The sequence below is a fragment of the Silurus meridionalis genome, chromosome 6, assembly GCF_014805685.1.
Source record: "Silurus meridionalis isolate SWU-2019-XX chromosome 6, ASM1480568v1, whole genome shotgun sequence".
NCBI lineage: Eukaryota > Metazoa > Chordata > Actinopteri > Siluriformes > Siluridae > Silurus > Silurus meridionalis.
In genome coordinates this window covers 33,690,028-33,708,364 of record NC_060889.1, presented here as the reverse complement: position 1 = coordinate 33,708,364, position 18,337 = coordinate 33,690,028, and the positions used below count along the sequence as shown (strand labels likewise).

At 37.6% G+C, this 18,337-nt stretch overlaps 1 protein-coding gene and 1 long non-coding RNA gene across 2 annotated transcripts in view; one reads left to right on the top strand and one right to left on the bottom strand.

The window, feature by feature from the left end:
- The window catches only part of LOC124386907 (carcinoembryonic antigen-related cell adhesion molecule 5-like), a 403,644-nt gene that overhangs the window by 342,070 nt on the left and 43,237 nt on the right, over positions 1-18,337 (bottom strand). The gene's annotated exons all lie outside the window — the stretch shown is intronic.
- LOC124386923 lies at positions 530-11,694 on the top strand. The gene is made up of 3 exons (XR_006926055.1): positions 530-639; positions 7,406-7,441; positions 11,112-11,694. It is a non-coding gene; the product is annotated as an uncharacterized LOC124386923 (long non-coding RNA).

Below are 18,337 nucleotides of genomic sequence, written 5' to 3'. Positions count from 1 at the left end.
CCCATGCAAAACTAATTTAATATGTGAACAGGCCTGAACTGTGTCCAGTAGAGTTAGATCAGTGTGTCGCTCTAATGATCATGTTCTTGTTTTCTCCTCTGTAATGTAAATGGAATCAAATTAAGATAATGTTTTCCTAACTTTTATATCAGCAATAAGGATGATCTATGTAATTTAAATAGTTATTCTCAAATCATTACATCAGTAACTCTAAATTCATTTATTAATCTGAAATAAGCACATCATTCTGTCAGAAATCACACTTACAATCAGGAGTTACACAGATTAGAGCCTTTAAACCCTGAACACTGGACATAATTAATTATAATTAATCGTGAGCTCGATTTCTGTCTCTCTCTCTCTCTCTCTCTCTCTCTCTCTCTCTTTCTCTTTTTTAAGTGTTTGATGGAAAGAAACAAGAAATGTTGAAGATTTTATTGGAAAGAGGAAGGAAATGTGGAAACAGAGTCTGAGTGCAATAAAAAGAGAAGTTATAGATCTGTTATCTTTATTTTTCTTGACAGTTTGTTCTGACAGTGACAGAAGAAGTGATAAGGCTTTAACACACACCTCTGCTCTGTTAGTCAGTTAGTCATTAAAGAGACAGGATTGAACTCAGTCCACTTCCTGTGATGTTCTGTGAGTAAATGTTCTCTTTGTGTCTTCAGTACAGTGAGTGGTGAGGTATAAAGTTGTTCATCTGCAGTCTGAATGTTCTGAGTGATGAGATTATTGTGTGATTAAGTGATATGTGCTGAATGTTACAGTGCAGCAGCTCGTTTTATATGCTGGCTGTAAGATAATACTAATAATCACAGTTGCTGCATATCTGATTACTTATAATGAAACAAAGAAAGATATTAATGAGCAGAATAAGTATGTTTTTCTTGCAACAGATGGTAGTTTAGATTTTCTGAATACAAATGAATGAACAAATGAAACTCTTGTGAATTTGATGCATCTGTTTTTTCTATTAATATGCAAAATTATTTTAATGTTTACATCATGTTTTCTTTTTCTGTTCCCTTTTTACTGTTGGTTTCACAGATACCAGTGGATCATGCTCAATGTGATTTATTTATTTATTTATTTATTTATTTATTTATTTATTTTAAGCTGAAATTATTGTGTAGAATTGATCAATTTGTTAATAGGTTATTGATATGTTATTGATTAGCATTCAGTTTGTCTCTTCTTAAATTTACACAAATTATTTTAATTTAAAATAAATAATTTTTCTTTTCACCTTTTTTCACATTTTATTACTAACAAAGATTGAGTTTCAACATGTTCTATTAATAGACATTAAATGTTGATTTACTACAAGGCTTATTTACTCATATTCATGAATTGCTTCAGTACTAACATATCTTTCTTATACTACCTGCTGTAAGAATATTATTATGTAAATTGTTGCACTAATGCAACTAACAGAGACACAGATCCAACAATGATCTGGACATATTTAACAAATTATGAACAAAGTAAAGTAAATGGCTGTGTATGTGGTTAGAAAAAGTAACAATTTTAAAAGTAAAAAATGACTGAGGCCTTCTAATGGCTGGATGCAGTGCATGTTTAAGTCCATTAACTGTTTGGCGCTTAACAATTTTAGTTCTAAAAGACCCTGAGCAGAGAATTCCTGACTAAAAACAAACTCGCATGAATCCTTCAAAACAATCAAAATAGTAGTATGTGTGTATGTGTCTGTGTGAAAAATGGTAGAAATGGTAATGAGGTTTAAGCACAAATGAACTTTATATTTTTTTTTACAAAAATAACAACACAAACTTAAAATTATATATATATTATTGTCAGGGATTCCCCTGCCACGCCCCCCTCGGCCGCTGTCAGAGATGCACCCTGCCACGCCTTCCTCGGCCGCTGTCAGAGATGCACCCTGCCACGCCCCCCTCAGTAGCTCTCACGGTGCCTCATTATCACGTGCCTGCCCGATCACCGACAGCTGTGACTCGTTAGGATTCAGACTATATAGACTCACGTTCTCGAGTCACAGGCTGTCGGTTCTTGTATTGTCATGCTGGTGATACCCGTGGCTGCTCGACCGCCAGCATTCCCCGCTGGTTCCGTTTTCCCCATGGATTACTCTTAGCCGCTGCCGTTTACTTTCGTTTCGGACTCCAGGTTTTGGTTTGGATTGCTCGTCTCGAGCGGACATTCTTTGTTTGTTTTCTCGCCTCGGCAGCAGTGAGTGTTTTGCTTTTTGAACTGTTTTGTTTGAAATAAATCGACTATGATTGACTTGCTTCCGCTTCCGCGTCCTGTTTGTCAGCCTGACAATTATATATATATATTTGTCAGGCTGACGAATATATATATATATATATATATTACAGTGAGGAAAATAAGTATTTGAACACGCTGCTCTTTTGCAAGTTCTCCCACTTAGAAATCATGGAGGGGTCTGAATTTGTCATCGTAGGTGCATGTCCACTGTGAGAGACATAATCAAAAAAAAAAAATCCAGAAATCACTATATATTATTTTTTAACTATTTATTTGTATGATACAGCTGCAAATAAGTATTTGAACACCTGTCTATCAGCTAGAATTCTGACCCTCAAAGACCTGTTTGTCTGCCTTTAAAATGTCCACCTCCACTACATTTATTATTCTAAATTAGATGCACCTGTTTGAGGTCGTTAGCTGCATAAAGACACCTGTCCACCCAATACAATCAGTAAGAATCCAACTACTAACATAGACCAAGACCAAAGAGCTGTACAAAGACACTAGAGACAAAATTGTACACCTCCACAAGGCTGGAAAGGGCTACGGGGAAATTGCCAAGCAGCTTGGTGAAAAAAGGTCCACTGTTGGAGCAATCATTAGAAAATAGAAGAAGCTAAACATGACTGTCAATCTCCCTCAGACTGGGGCTCCATGCAAGATCTCACCTCGTGGGGTCTCACTGATCCTAAGGAAGGTATGAAATCAGCCCAGAACTACACGGGAGGAGCTGGTCAATGACCTGAAAAGAGCTGGGACAACCGTTTCCAAGGTTACTGTTGGTAATACACTAAGACGTCATGGTTTGAAATCATGCATGGCACGGAAGGTTCCCCTGCTTAAACCAGCACATGTCCAGGCACGTCTTAAATTTGCCAATGACCATTTGGATAATCCAGAGGAGTCATGGGAGAAAGTCATGTGGTCAGATGAGACCAAAATAGAACTTTTGGGTCATAATTCCACTAATCGTGTTTGGAGGAAGAAGAATGATGAGAACCATCCCAAGAACACAATCCCTACTGAGAAGCATGGGGTGGTAGCATCATGCTTTGGGGGTGTTTTTCTGCACATGGGACAGGGCGACTGCACTGTATTAAGGAGAGGATGACCGGGGCCATGTATTGCGAGATTTTGGGGAACAACCTCCTTCCCTCAGTTAGAGCATTGAAGATGGGTCGAGGATGGGTCTTCCAACATGACAATGACCTGAAGCACACAGCCAGGATAACCAAGGAGTGGCTCTGTAAGAAGCATATCAAGGTTCTGGCGTGGCCTAGCCAGTCTCCAGACCTAAACCCAATAGAAAATCTTTGGAGGAAGCTCAAACTCCATGTTTCTCAGCGACAGGCCAGAAACCTGACTGATCTAGAGAAGATCTGTGTGGAGAAGTGGGCCAAAATCCCTCCTGCAGTGTGTGCAAACCTGGTGAAAAACTACAGGAAACGTTTGACCTCTGTAATTGCAAAGAACGGCTACTGTTCCAAATATTAACAGTGACTTTATCAGGTGTTCAAATACTTATTTGCAGCTGTATCATACAAATAAATAGTTAAAAAAATCATACATTGTGATTTCTGGATTTGTTTTTTTTAGATAATGTCTCTCACAGTGGACATGCAACTATGATGACAATTTCAGACCGCTCCATGATTTCTAAGTGGGAGAACTTACAAAATTGCAGGGCGTTCAAATACTTATTTTCCTCACTGTATATATATATATATATATATATATATATATATATATATATATATATATATTTTTTTTTTTTTCCCCACGTCATATTTTCTTATGAACATTTGAAGTGAATCTGTGACCATTTTAGGTTTAGATTCCTTTGGCTAACAGGAGTGATCTTCAAATGTTGTCGCCTATCTGATTATAAAGCAATACGTTATACAACACTCATTAGAAGGGACCCATAAGTTTCCCCTTTGAAAATTAAACCAGTAAAGGTTAAAAATTATGTGGACAGATTTCTGGCTCAGAGAAAGAAGAAACAGGAGGTTACTAAAGTCCAACAGAATTGGCTTTATTTTTCACTTCTCTTCACTTTTACTTTTACATTTGCTATTCTTCAATGTGGTCAAAGTCTGAGTTCATGAGCTCTGTGGAACAGGTTTTTATAAAGGAGATCTCTGCAGCTTTTACACAACTCTGACCAGTTGCCCAGTGTCAGGAGGCTTCGAGGCTGCCTTTGCCGCTGCGCTCCCAGGCGTGCAGCGCAAATCGCACACAGCTGAAGCGCATTATCAACTCATGCCCTGCCTCCATATAAACCACTCACTCACCCACACTCAGGGTCCGTTATTGTACGTTAATGCATGGTCGTGTAGGTTCCTGCTGTGTGTTCGCGTTTGTGCTGCTTCCGCTGCATACTTTCTCCTCCCGGACTCCTCGTCCACTCCACGACCGCGTTTGGCTTTCCCAGCGCACCTCGGACTAAAGACGCTTCCCCGTCGCTTCACCCCGTGCCGCGCTTCCTCCTTAACGCACCGTGGATGTTATTATTTGAACTACCGTTTGCTGGATTATCGCGATCTGCACGGGTATTTTGTGTTGGCTCTGCCTTTGTTCAAATAAAGTTTCTGTTTGCCGTTACTCCGGCTTCCGCCTCTGTGCCACGCCTAACACCCAGGCCCTGCTGCAGAAAAACACCCCCACGACATGATTCTGCCATCACCGTGTTGGGGTTGTATTGGGCAGGTGATGAGTCATGCCTGGTTTCCTCCCGACAAAACGTTTAGAATTGAGGCAAAATAGTTCATTATTTGTTTCATCAGACTAGAGAATCTTATTCCTCACAGACTAAAAAAGTCCTTCATATTATCTTTTCTGCAAACTTAAAACACGCGTTTGTCTATTTTGCACTGAGGAGAGTCTTCCATCTAGTCAATCTGCCATAAAGTGCAGATCAGTGGAGGGCTCCAGTGATGGTTGTCCTTCTGGAACTTTGTCCCAGCTCCACACAGCAGCTCAGTCAGAGTGACCATCAGATTACTCACGTTGCCTGAGCAACCAGCTCGTCAGCAGCTCTTCAGCAGTCCTGGTTGCCCAACACTTCTGACATTTGAGAATTATGGGGGTCATTGTCCTTTTGGAAATCTTCAATGAAGCAACATTTTTTTTTTTTTTTTTGCCTTCCCCAGATCTGTGCCTTTCAATTCTGTAGGCAGTTCCTTTGACCTCATAGCTGGTTTTTGCTTTCATATGCATTATCAGATATGAGGCCTTTTATAGAGAGCTGTGTGCCTTTAAACCTCATGAACAATCAATAAATTTTGTAGGTAGATTGTGTAGAAGGTGTGGTAACATTTCAGCAATGATCAAGAGAAATGGGAGGCACCTGAGCTAGAATTCATGCGTTGTTGCAGAAGGTTTGAATACTTATGTATGTCATATTTTAATTATATAATAATTCAAAAAAAAATTAAATGTTTCCTTTTTCAGACATTTGCAAACATTTCATTTTGTCATTTTGGGGAACTGAGTGCAGAATAATGAGAAAAAAAACAATATTTGAACAACTTTTGTATCAGGCTGCAACATTACAAAATGTAAAATGTAGTAGTGAAGGGGATCTGAATACTTCCTGACTGAACTGTAAATCTCTTCTAATTTCATGAAGAACTTGTGACCATCACACTACAAAGTTGTGATTTTATGATTTTATTAAAAACATTATAATAACTATGATTTAGAGAAAGCGTACGACAGGGTGCCGAGAGAGGAATTGTGGTATTGTATGAGTAATGTATTGTCAGGTGTGTCAGAGAAGTATGTGGGGGTGGTGCAGGACATGTATGAGGACAGCGTGACAGCAGTGAAGTGTGCAGTAGGAACGACATACTGATTCAAGGTGGAGGTTAGACTGCATCAAATACCGGCTCTGAGCCCTTTCCTGTTTGCAGTGGTGATGGACAGGTTGACGGACGAGGTCAGACAGGAGTCTTCATGGAGACTCTTTGCAGTGGTGATGGACAGGTTGACGGACGGTGATGGACAGGTTGACGGACGAGGTCAGACAGACCTCGTCCCTCAGACAGGAGTCTCCATGGACTATGATGTTTGTGGATGATATTGGTATTTGTGGTGAGAGTAGGGAGCAGGTTGTGAAGAGCTTAATGGAGGTACGTGCTGGAAAGTAGGGGAATGAAAGTCAGTAGTAGTAAGAGAGAGTACATATGTGTAAATGAGAGGGAGGCCAGTGGAGTGGTGTGGTTGCAGGGATAAGAGGTGGACAAGTTGGAGGAGTTCAGGTACCTGGGGTCAACAGTGCAAAGTAATGGAGAGTGTGTTAGAGAAGTGTGGCTTGTGACCACATTTTTTTTTAGATTTTAATGGAACAAAAATACATCAACAATGAACAAGTTTTTTTTATTTAAGACATTACTCTTGACTTATGCTCTATGCTGCTATCTAGTGAATGTTTAGAGTAAATGCATAATAGCAATCAAGATTGAACAACATACACTACAGTCTAGCAGCTCTTCATGAACAGATTCTGAGGACGAAATGTGCAGCTGAACTACATTTTAATAATTACACAAAATGTCCTTTAAACAAAAGTAAAATCTTCCTCTCAGACTGGGGAAGTGAAAATCCTGCTCCAATTCGCTTCTATTTGCACTTTGTAGTAGTTTTCATTGTCTAAACACTGGATGCTGTAAAATTTTACATTTAAAAAGCTGCTAAAATCAATAAAACATTTGCTCATCTGTCATACTGATGAAAACTAAAAATTTTTTGTATTTATTTTAAAATGCATGGAGTTGTGAATTAGGATTATATGAAGATTAATATTTGTTGAACAGCTGATATAAATGGTTGGTCTCTGATCTATGAATGGGTCACCATTGTCTGGAACTTCTACATCTTTCACAATGCTGAAGTGTTTGAAGTAGAGGTGGGAGGTGGAGCAGGGTGTCAGCTGGTGTTCTTTTTTTATAATAATGATGATGGTAATAGATGATTTAATAAGGTTCCTCCAGGCAGGTATCACTAGATACTAACTTTCAATTAAATATCATACTTTTCTCTTCAGCATGTGGAAACACACAAGAAATATTTTATAAATTGAATAATTTAAATATATAAAAATTTAATAATTTTCATGTTTACATTCTGATCTCTGTTTCTGTTCTCTTTTCAGTGCTGGTTTCACGTTTACCAGTGGCTCATGCTCAAGGTGATTTATTTATAAATTATTCTTTATATCGTGCACTTTCTTATTTTTTGTAAATTCACAATAATTATTGTCAGTTAAGATATAATGATTGATGTGATTAAAATGTTCAATAAATTGATTATTATTTTCTTATTTTAAAACTCTTAAACATTGAATTGAAGAAACATTGCATGTAGCTTTGAAACTCTGTTTTGCACACACTAATTAGCTGGTGATCTTTACAAATATACGCTTACTGTATATCTAGATATATGTATATGTTATAAGGGCCTGGATATCATAGTTGTAATAAATGTAAAACATGGACTTAGCATCAAATGTTAAATCTATTGTATTTTGACATCATCATATGTTAAAGCACAGTGAATCTACTACATTTGTTAAAAAAAAAAAATCTTTTCAAAGAAGACGTGCTGCTTATAGTAGAATTTCCTTATATAGACTTTCCCAGTCTTTGCCCTGAGGTAGATCTGAAAGAAAATTTGTTTTACACCGTCTATGTTTCTTTACTTTGCTTTGCTTTTCTCTTGTCTCCCCAAGACCTCTCTTTATAGAATTTAGATTCAGTTCCTAATAACCTGCATCTCTCAGCTTTCATCTGTAGCTGCCCATCTTGAACTTCTAACTAATTTTCCACCCATATCATCCAGATGTAGAGCTTGGCTCTTTGAGACAGGTGTGTTTTTCAATTAAGGCAGCTGCTACACTGTCAATCTCTTCATTTCCAGGATAGGCTTTGTATGAGTATATAGTTTCTGCAAGTTTTTTAAGAATGTCAATCTTCATGTTTTGGTGTACTGACAGAAGTGTTCCGTCCTTCGAAATGCCTCTTTACCTTGTCTTAGCCTTAACTCCACTTCATGAGTAAAAACAAGGATGGGAAAGGTGGTTGGCCATGGCTGCGAACTGGTGGCAGATGGCTCTGAATGGATGCAGGGTGAAGAAGTTGATGGGGATGAAAATTCACTTAAAATTGCAGTTTTTAATCTGGAGTCCGACAATATATCTGGAAAAGAGGTGAAAAGGATCTTCAAGTAGTACAATGTCTCATCAGAAATTTGTCCAGTAGCTAGGAGCTCAATATTATCTCTCAGATCTAGTAAGATTCCCCAAGTTTTGTCTCTTTCTCAGTGTTGGGGTTACATACTAGGTGCCGTGTTAAGCATCCTTTGGTCAGCAGTGTTGGGGGTAACGCGTTACAAGTAACGTGCGTTACGTAATAATATGACTTTTCTGAGTAACGAGTAAAGTAACGCATTACTTTATAAATTTACACATTAATATCTGAGTTACTTTTTAAAAAAAGTAATGCGAGTTACATTTCAGTTCAATTATTTTGCATAAAATAATTAATACTGAATTAAAATGAACGTAGTCACGTAGAATCACGCACTCATACGTGCGAGCCGCGGGAACAGAAGCTGGTCAGAAGCGGAGATGGCAAACCAGAGCATTACAACACTGTGATGGAAGTATTCTTATTTTGAAATAGTCGAGGAAAAGGAGAAAGGAATAATGGTAGGAATAAAGTGTAGATTATGTGTTGGTAAAAAGCTCTTGTCAACTGCAAAAAATACCACTTAAAAAAAAAAAACATCTGCATGCAAAGCACAGCACTACAGATGTGTGTGTGTGTGTGTGTGTGTGTGTGTGTATAATGTTGAATATATGGAAATGGAGACAGAAATATAGAAAACGTTTGACGACTTTCCATCACTGCAGCTCTATTGACTGCTCAGAATAAAAGTTTTTCCGTGGGAGACACATGTACAATGCCATCGCAGAGGAGATAGAGAGAAAATTCACAGCTCATTTGCTCTTTGTGGGAAGATAAACTGCCACGATGATGGAGCAGAGAATGATGTAGACGAGGACGAGGTCATATTTACGCAATTGCACGAAGTTTTACGTGATGACAGTGAAAGGTATGTTCTCCCTCCACATAACTGGTGTGCAGCCCACACCCTCAACCTTATATACACTAACGATAGTTACATTTCTGATGGCGAAGGCAGATTGCAAAGCAGTGTACAGAAGTGCGACTGGAAAGTGTTCAGCCTTGTGGTCAAAATGTAGTCGATCATCTTATTGTTCTCTAAGGAGTTATTAAGCATTTTAAATGTTTAAGAAATGTCTTTTGGTCTAATATAACTTATTTCTTAATGGCAATTAACTATATTACACCTGTTACACCTGTAAGGCGTGAAAGAGATACAAGTAACGCAAAAGTAATGCAAAAGTAATATAACGCGTTACTTTCCATAAAAAGTAACTATGTAACGTAATTAGTTACTTTTTTGGGAGAAACTCAATATTGTAATGCATTACTTTTAAAAGTAAAGTTGTGGTTTGTTAGTTTTATTAGTAAACTTGAAAGGAAAAGACTTGATGACGGCATTAAGGTCATCTAATGTGAAGTACCGTTTGGAAATAAAGGTTTTATGCAAAGACTCAACTGGTTATAGTATAGTTGGTACCTTCAAACAGATCATGCAAAAAAAATCTGGAGGAAATGTTCCTCAGTGTACAACAGCGAATTCATGACATTTTAAGACCGAAAATTTATACTTTTAAACTTTAGACTTTTTAAGACCCTTCAGAAACCCTGTTAACCTGGTGGAGGAAATGCTGGAAAGGCACAATAATCCTGGGGCACGAGGCAAATGAAATGCCAGCGGCGGGCACAGCGGGGCTTGAGGCGAACTGCCACGGGTTAGAACACCTTGGAGGTCGTGCGTGGAGCGAGCCTCCAGGTGGCTGCCCCAAGCACTTGCTAGCTGATGTGATGAGGTGGAGCGATGCCCTCTGCGGAGGTCTGAGGAATAATGACGAGGTCTGGACCACGTCATTAGCAAAACCCGGGGGTGGAGCAATGCCGGGACTCTGGAGTGGAGCGGTGCCCTCGGCGGGACTCTGGACGGGCGGGGGCATGCTGGGCAGGGCAGACATGCATAGAGGTGGAGCAGGGTCAGAAGACCGGGGCGGCATCACCAGTCAGGTAGGAAGACTGAGATTGGGCAGCCCCCACAGCAGAGCTAAGGGGCCGGAGAGACAGCCGTTTCAGGAGGTTATTCAAAACCATTTGGTTTGCCAGTGATTGTTCCTGACGCACCCGAAAATACTCATCTCTCTGCTTGGGGGTGAGCTGCAGAATTTCAACCATCTCGGTTGGGTCCCTGAACTGCCGGTCTGTGGCGGTGCAAGCCTAACATTTCAAAACATCAGCTGGGTCCATCATTGGCCAGATTATTCTGTCAGGGAGCATGGGTGCAGGGCTGGGTGAGTAAGGACCCGAATGCAGGATGCACACAGTGGTATGGAGAAACAGGCTTTAATGAAAGGGCACAGGGAAAAGCAAAGTCCAATGAACAGTCCAGAGTCAAAAACACAGGCAAACAAGGCGATGCAGGAAAAGACCAAACCAAAATACCAAACAATCCAAAAATCCATAAAACAGCAAACAGATCAATAAAGGGCAGGGTAGAGCAAAACATAAACCAAAAACAGTCCAGAGTCCAAACCAGGTAACTAGGGAGGCAGAGCAGAACAGGGATCAGGAACAGGATAAGGAAGCAGAACAGGCAGGGTGGCAAGAGTAATCTCAGGGGCTATGCAACCAGGTAAAATAATCTGGCACTGAGTTAAAGTCTTGGTTGTCATTAAATACCAGGAGGCGCGGGACAAACGGCAAGATGGCCGCCGACCCAAGAAGTGCTCACCGCGATACCGGAAGTGGGTGCAGTGTGCCCGGGAGATCATGACACATACATGTTTGGACAAAGTAATAAGTATTTAAAGGTAAAGCCAGAATTTCAGAGGACTTCTAATGTCTGGATGCAGTGCATATTTTTAAGTTGAGTTCTAACTGACTCTGAGCCGACACTCTTATGAATCTTTCAAACCAACCAAACTGTGAATCAGCATTCCAAACTAGTCAGATAGTGCAGTGGTTCCCAGCCTCTTTATCAAGAGACCCCTGTTTTAACATTGAAACATATTTTATCTACTCCAATTGTTCTTCATGCATTTTATTTGATTCCTGATTGAATTAACCTGGTATTTATTTGTTATTTTATTCATTTATTTTATGTGGACTCTGGGTCTAAGTATTTAGGGTTTGATATTGGATACAGATTACACACTTTAAAATCTTCACTTGTCTATTGCTTCATTGAAACCAAATTCAAGATTACTGTCCAAATAAGTCCTTGTTTTCTTTTTAGCACATTTATTTTTATCTTCTCCCTGGCCTTTTGTCTTCTCCCTGGCATATTATCTTCTCCCTGGCTTCACTTGCCATATTTTCTCATTGCTGCATCTTTTCTTACAGTTAAATCTGTCATTCCCACTCTCGCAATATGCTTAAAAAAAAGTATTCTCTTTTTGTGTAAGCATCAATTTAAAAACATTTAGAAATTATTTATTTATCAATTGATTTTATTATTTTATCAAATTATTTAATAAAAAAAATCAATAGTGCACTTGGAGACCCCTACAAAATCTTTAGCGTCCCCTAGTGGTTGAGTATCAAACATTTGTAGCAATTGTACAACATCAACTTTGAATTATATATTACATATATTTTATTTTAATATGTTTATATGTAAATATGGTAACTGTTAAGTGAAAAGCAGCTCTGACACCATAATTTCAAACCAACAGCTAAACCCAAACCGACTGTGAGTGAATCCTCAGAGCTCCATCTACACTGGAGACACCATCACTCTGAGCTGTGAGCTGCAGGAGACGACTGCATGGGAGTTTCTCTATTATAATCAGTGGTTTCAGCTTCTGAACAGAAAACCAGCAAACTCACTTAAAGTGACAGTTAATAATGCAGGAGAAACAGAGTACCGGTGTCGTGCATGCACAAGAAACTACAACAACAACTACAACTACACAGAGTTCAGTGAACCTGTTAAGATTACAGTAAAAGGTATGTCATGATTTAAATCTTTAACAGGTTTAATTCTGTGCAGTATTTGAATAACAAATATTTATTAATTATTGCAATTCCATGTTATTCTATAATGTTTTAAATAATCTTGAAGAGCAGGTATTATTCATCAATAAATAAACCACCCCAAAATTAATGAACACAGTCATAATCTCTTATCAACATGTTTATGTCTGTATGGAAACAGAGAAATGCAGAAATTATTTTAATAACACAACACATAATTTAAATTCTGGATTCTGATCAATACGTGTATCAAATTATACATATGTACAGAATCAGTGGTGTTGAAGTTTTAAACTTTTTACTATTAAACTGTTTAATTAATTAATTAATTAAATTTAATTAATCCTTAAACTTCAGTGATGCTGTTACACTGTAAGATGTGGCTGTGAGTTTGGATTGTTGACACATGAATCACAATGAAAAATTCTAAGATATTTTCTATCACTGTTCATTCAAAAAGTCTGCTGATTATCTGTGCAGGAGGGAGACCACATCCAGTACTGAGAGTATCTCCACAGAACTGGCTGACTGAAGGAGACTCAGTGACTCTAAGCTGTGAGGTTACAGACTCCTCTACAGACTGGACATTCAGCTGGTACACAGTTGTTTCCTACCAAACGGTGTAACTGCAACGCAAAATACTCATGGCTTTATCATGTATGTGGAGCTTCTCTCAGACAGCAGCAGAGGATCTGAGGCAACTACACTCTCAGTTCTTCTGCTCTTCATCACACAGGAGTTTATGTGTGTAGAGGAGAGAGAGGAGAACCAGTCAGTCACACACTGTACAGCAAACCACAGCCTCTATGGATCTCTGGTGAGGAACATTAACTGTTTTTAAATAGTATCAGAGAAAGAAATATATAAGTATAAGAACAAATGTATGTATTATTTCTTTGTTAATGCAAATACGGTGGTTAAATGACACAAGTACAATTTCACCTTTTGCCACAATGATGAGAAATGCCATGGTTCTGAGCTGATGTGAACCCTGATCATGTGGATCTATTGTTATTTTCACTTTAAACACTGTTTAATATCCTCCGTTTTATCTTCTGTATATGCCATTTTTTATGTCTTTGTAACAATTGCAAGATTTTCCTCTTTTCCCCAGTTTTGATTTTGGTTATTATATAAACCCGATTCCAAAAAATTTGTGACACTGTACAAATTGTGAGTAAAAGAGAAATGCAATAATTTACAAATCTCATAAACTTGTATTTTATTCACAATAGAATATAGATAACATATCAAATGTTGAAAGTGAGACATTTTGAAATGTCCTGCCAAATATTGGCTCATTTTGGATTTCATGAGAGCTACACATTCCAAAAAAGTTGGGACAGGTAGCAATAAGAGGCTGGAAAAGTTAAATGTACATATAAGGAACAGCTGGAGGACCAATTTGCAACGTATTAGGTCAATTGGCAACATGATTGGGTATAAAAAGAGCCTCTCAGAGTGGCAGTGTCTCTCAGAAGTCAAGCTGGGCAGAGGATCAACAATTCCCCCAATGCTGCGGCAACAAATAGTGGGGCAATATCAGAAAGGAGTTTCTCAGAGAAAAAATGGAAAGAGTTTAAAGTTATCATCTACAGTGCATCATATCATCCAAAGATTCAGATAATCTGGAACAATCTCTTTGGGTAAGGGTCAAGGCCGGAAAACCAGACTGGATGCTTGTGATCTTCGGGCCCTTAGACGGCACTGCATCACATACAGGAATGCTGCTGTAATGGAAATCACAACATGTGCTCAGGAATACTTCCAAAAAACATTGGCGGTGAACACAATCCACTGTGCCATTTGCTGTTGCTGACTAAAAATCTATAGGTCAAAATAGAAGCCATATCTAAACATGATCCAGAAGTGCAGGCATTTTCTCTGGGCCAAAGCTCATTTAAAATGCACTGTGGCAAAGTGGAAAACTGTTCTGTGGTCAGACAAATCGAAATTTGAAGTTCTTTTTGGAAAACTGGGACGCCATGTCATCTGGACTAAAGAGGATAAGGACAACCCAAGTTGTTATCAGCGCTCAGTTTAGAAGCCTGCATCTCTGATGGTATGGGGTTGCATGAGTGCGTGTGGCAAAGGCAGCTTACACACCTGGAAAGGCATCATCAATGCTGAAAGGTATATCCAAGTTCTAGAACAACATATGCTCCCATCCAGACGTCGTTTCTTTCAGGGAAGACCTTGCATTTTTGAACATAACAATGCCAGACCACATACTGCATCAATTACAACATAATGGCTGCATAGAAGAAGGATCCAGGTACTGAAATGGCAACCTGCAGTCCAGATCTTTCACCCATAGAAAACATTTGTCGCATCATAAAGAGGAAGATGCGACAAAGAAGACCTGAGACAGTTAAACAACTAGAAGCCTGTATTGTACAAGAATGGGACAACATTCCTATTCCTAAACTTGAGCAACTTGTCTCCTCAGTCCCCAGACGTTTGCAGACTGTTATAAAAAGAAGAGGGGACACCACACAGTGGTAAACATGGCCTTGTCCAAACTTTTTTGAGATGTGTTGATGCCATGAAATTAAAAATCAACTTATTTTTCGTGTAAAATGATCAATTTTCCCAGTTTAAACATTTGATATGTCATCTATGTTGTATTCTGAATAAGATATTAACATTTCGAAGTTCCACATCATTGCATTCTGTTTTTGTTCCAACTTTTTTTGGAATCGAGTTTGTATTTAAACTTTGTCATATCTGGTTAAAATGTTAAAATTAAAATGACTGATGATTCAACTGAAGTTCTATTTTACCTTCACTAATGTAAACTGTTAAAAATTTTCCTATTAAAAAACAGTAAAGAACTGGCAGCACGGTTGCCAGCAACTTATTGTAAAATTAACATTGTCTTATTGTTGGCGAAATTTACAGTTGGCTACTGTTTTTGCAAATACAAAATAACACTGTTTATACATTATAGTATATTTCTGAAAATATAATTAGCTGTTTTCTAAACCTTGTGATTTAAAAAATTGCCCCAGTTTAACTACCAAAAACAAAACACCACATTACTACCATGTTTAAATGTACTCTTTAACAGAAGTAAATCAGCTTTAGAGAGTTGTTTCGAACCATCTCTTCTTTATTAAACTGTCTTAGTATAAAACCTAAATAACATTAAAGAAAATAACACAGATTCTTATTTACAGAACATTTGTATAAAATAAAAACAATGGTCAACCAAAAGCCCAAAGCTTATTACATGCATGGAAATACATCTTAAAAAAAAATAATTACTCTGGAAATTAAGACAAAATGAATGACAGAAAACACCCAATATATACAATATTTTTGAGTGAATATGCTTGTGTGTGATGTGTGTGTTTTGAGTGTGTGTATCGATGTTTGTGTGTGTGTAATGTGTGTAGTCTGTGGTGTGTATTACTTATATAAAGTCCCACTTAAAATCTATTAATTTTTTAGAGACATGTCCGCTTTGATACTCCTACAGCCTTGTGCTCTTTTCCGGATTTATCCCGATTAACCGCCTGAAAAACAAATGTGTGTGTTTAGAACTAGAGTGAAGGGGAAATGATAACTTACAGAGAACATAAAGCAAAGTATATTCTCGTATAAATAACAGTTTTTATTCCGGAAATAAAACAAGCAACAGCACGCAGATCTTTTGGGCAAAAAGTAAAACACACTAACACCGATATATACGTTTTTTTTTTTAACGCTGGAGGCTTCACGAATTTGAGAAAAGCAGCGGAAAACACCAGTCATTTTAGTGTGATACAAAGACAATGTGATTTTAGTGCAATGGGGTTTGAAAAATTAACTTTACAGAAGGATTATCACATATTTTGCTGAATGAATAATGCAACCCGAGTCTGAAATCCAGCTGCACAACACAGTGATGCATTTCACGTATTAATCACTGAAAATGAGCAAATAGAAGATCGATTAACTTCCAATATCCACCACACGTTAGCTGCCGTAGCAAATGTAATGAATTTTGTCACGCAAACAAAAGGGAACTCACCTGTTATTGTTATGAAGACAGATAAAAGTCCCCGTGCTCACTGCAGTTTACAAAAATACTGTATAGTAATGTTTTATTTCCTCTGAGTAATAAATACAGAAAAATGCCGTTATATTGTGTCTACATCATTTTACAACAACAATAATACAGCAATGTACTGCTTTTGAACATAACATTATTATACTGTTGAAATTCTGCCGTGAATTAACAACAATTTCTAACAGTGTACATTAAGTTAAAACTGTAAAATTGATGAAGTGTATTTAATAAGTAGATGTTCTGACTTCTCCATCATAGAAACAGCCATTAGAGAATATTTAATTTAGTGTTTAAAATTATGAGGTAAAATATTTTAATAGCACAAAAGGGCTTGGTAATAAATTGGTTGTAATAATTGATAAAGAATCTCTGATTCACATTTTGCAGTTAAAGATGACGAATGAATGTTTATTTTCTAACATTTTTTCCTGAATCAGCATCATTTATTACTTCACTGTCATTTATAAGCATTAAACAAACACCCTTTAAACTGTGTTTAGGACGAAATTAAATTGTTATTTTTGTTTAATGAAACTAATGCCGCTGTGCTTTTCTTTAACAGCTCACACTGATGAAGACAGAATTGAGAATGCAGTCATAGAGGTGTGAACAAAGTTCATCTATAAAAAGGGGATGTGTTTACTGTCATTTTATTATTGTTTGATTTTAATGTTATAATTTTTATTTTTTTACATGCTGTTATTTTCTCTGCATCTTATAAATATCCTCATTGCTGCTACATGCTGCTAATGCAAAACAGAGTAACACTATTGTTTAAAATCTTATAGTTCAAAAGTAAATGTTGATTCATTGTCTGAAGGTTGAGTTGTGCTTCTGCAAAATACCATTTGATGTAATAAATGAATGCATCTGCTGCTGGAGTGAGTTTAATCCCAACATGTTGACCTGCACATTCAAACTTCACAATGCATGTAACTGTAACGAGGTTTATACAAATAAATTGTTTTGAAAATATTGAATACTCTGCCAGCAGGACTTTCAGTTGCTGGACCTCTTAACACAAATCCCAACATTAGGGTTTCATCCTGACAGAAAGGAATGAGATGAAAAAGGATCAGGTGTGAATGGAAACTAGTATCATTGGAAGAACTGAAAGACTAGGAGGTGTTTTGTGTGCTAGAACATGCACGAGTGAGTTTTGATTAATATCCAGAGACTGTATGTGGTTTAAACTGCATGATTGGGAAATGACTGCAGTATAATAGTTTCCAGTGCAGGTTGTATTTTCTGTAAAGCTGAATGCAGGAAGCTTTCGATTAATGCAACATAAAAGTGAGTTAATTTACTGTTATCTGAAATATGGTGGTGAACTAATAGTGTTTTGTATCTTTTCAGTGTTGGTTTTATCACTACTGGATTTGTTTTCTGTGTGTTCTTCTGTATATCTGAGATTAGTTTGAGGTGATTTATGAGGAGTAAACTTCCAATCTCACTTTGACTGTTAGTTTTGTTTGTTTTTTCAGATGTGTGAACTTTAATTGTAGATGTGATGAAAACGAAATGTTTTATTTTTATATAATTATGTACTTATGGCAAAATCTACTAAATATATAAACCAAACAATGTTTGCTTTATTTCTATTGGTATTCATCTATGTACAAATTTCCAATCTTACTGATGTATTGTTGGCTTTTTAGTTTCTTATGGAATTGAGTTAATAAAATGTTCTGTTAAAAGCAAATAACTGTTGGAAAAGATTTTATTGTTTCAATGCTGAAAAAGAAAGAAACTGACTAGTTCACTTAGCAGAGCTTTCTTTATTCACATTCATCCTCTGTCTTTCCCTCTTCCCTCTGATCACACTGGGGCTCATCCACACACTCGCGCCCCCAGTCACTGTCCGGAGTCTTTTCCACTC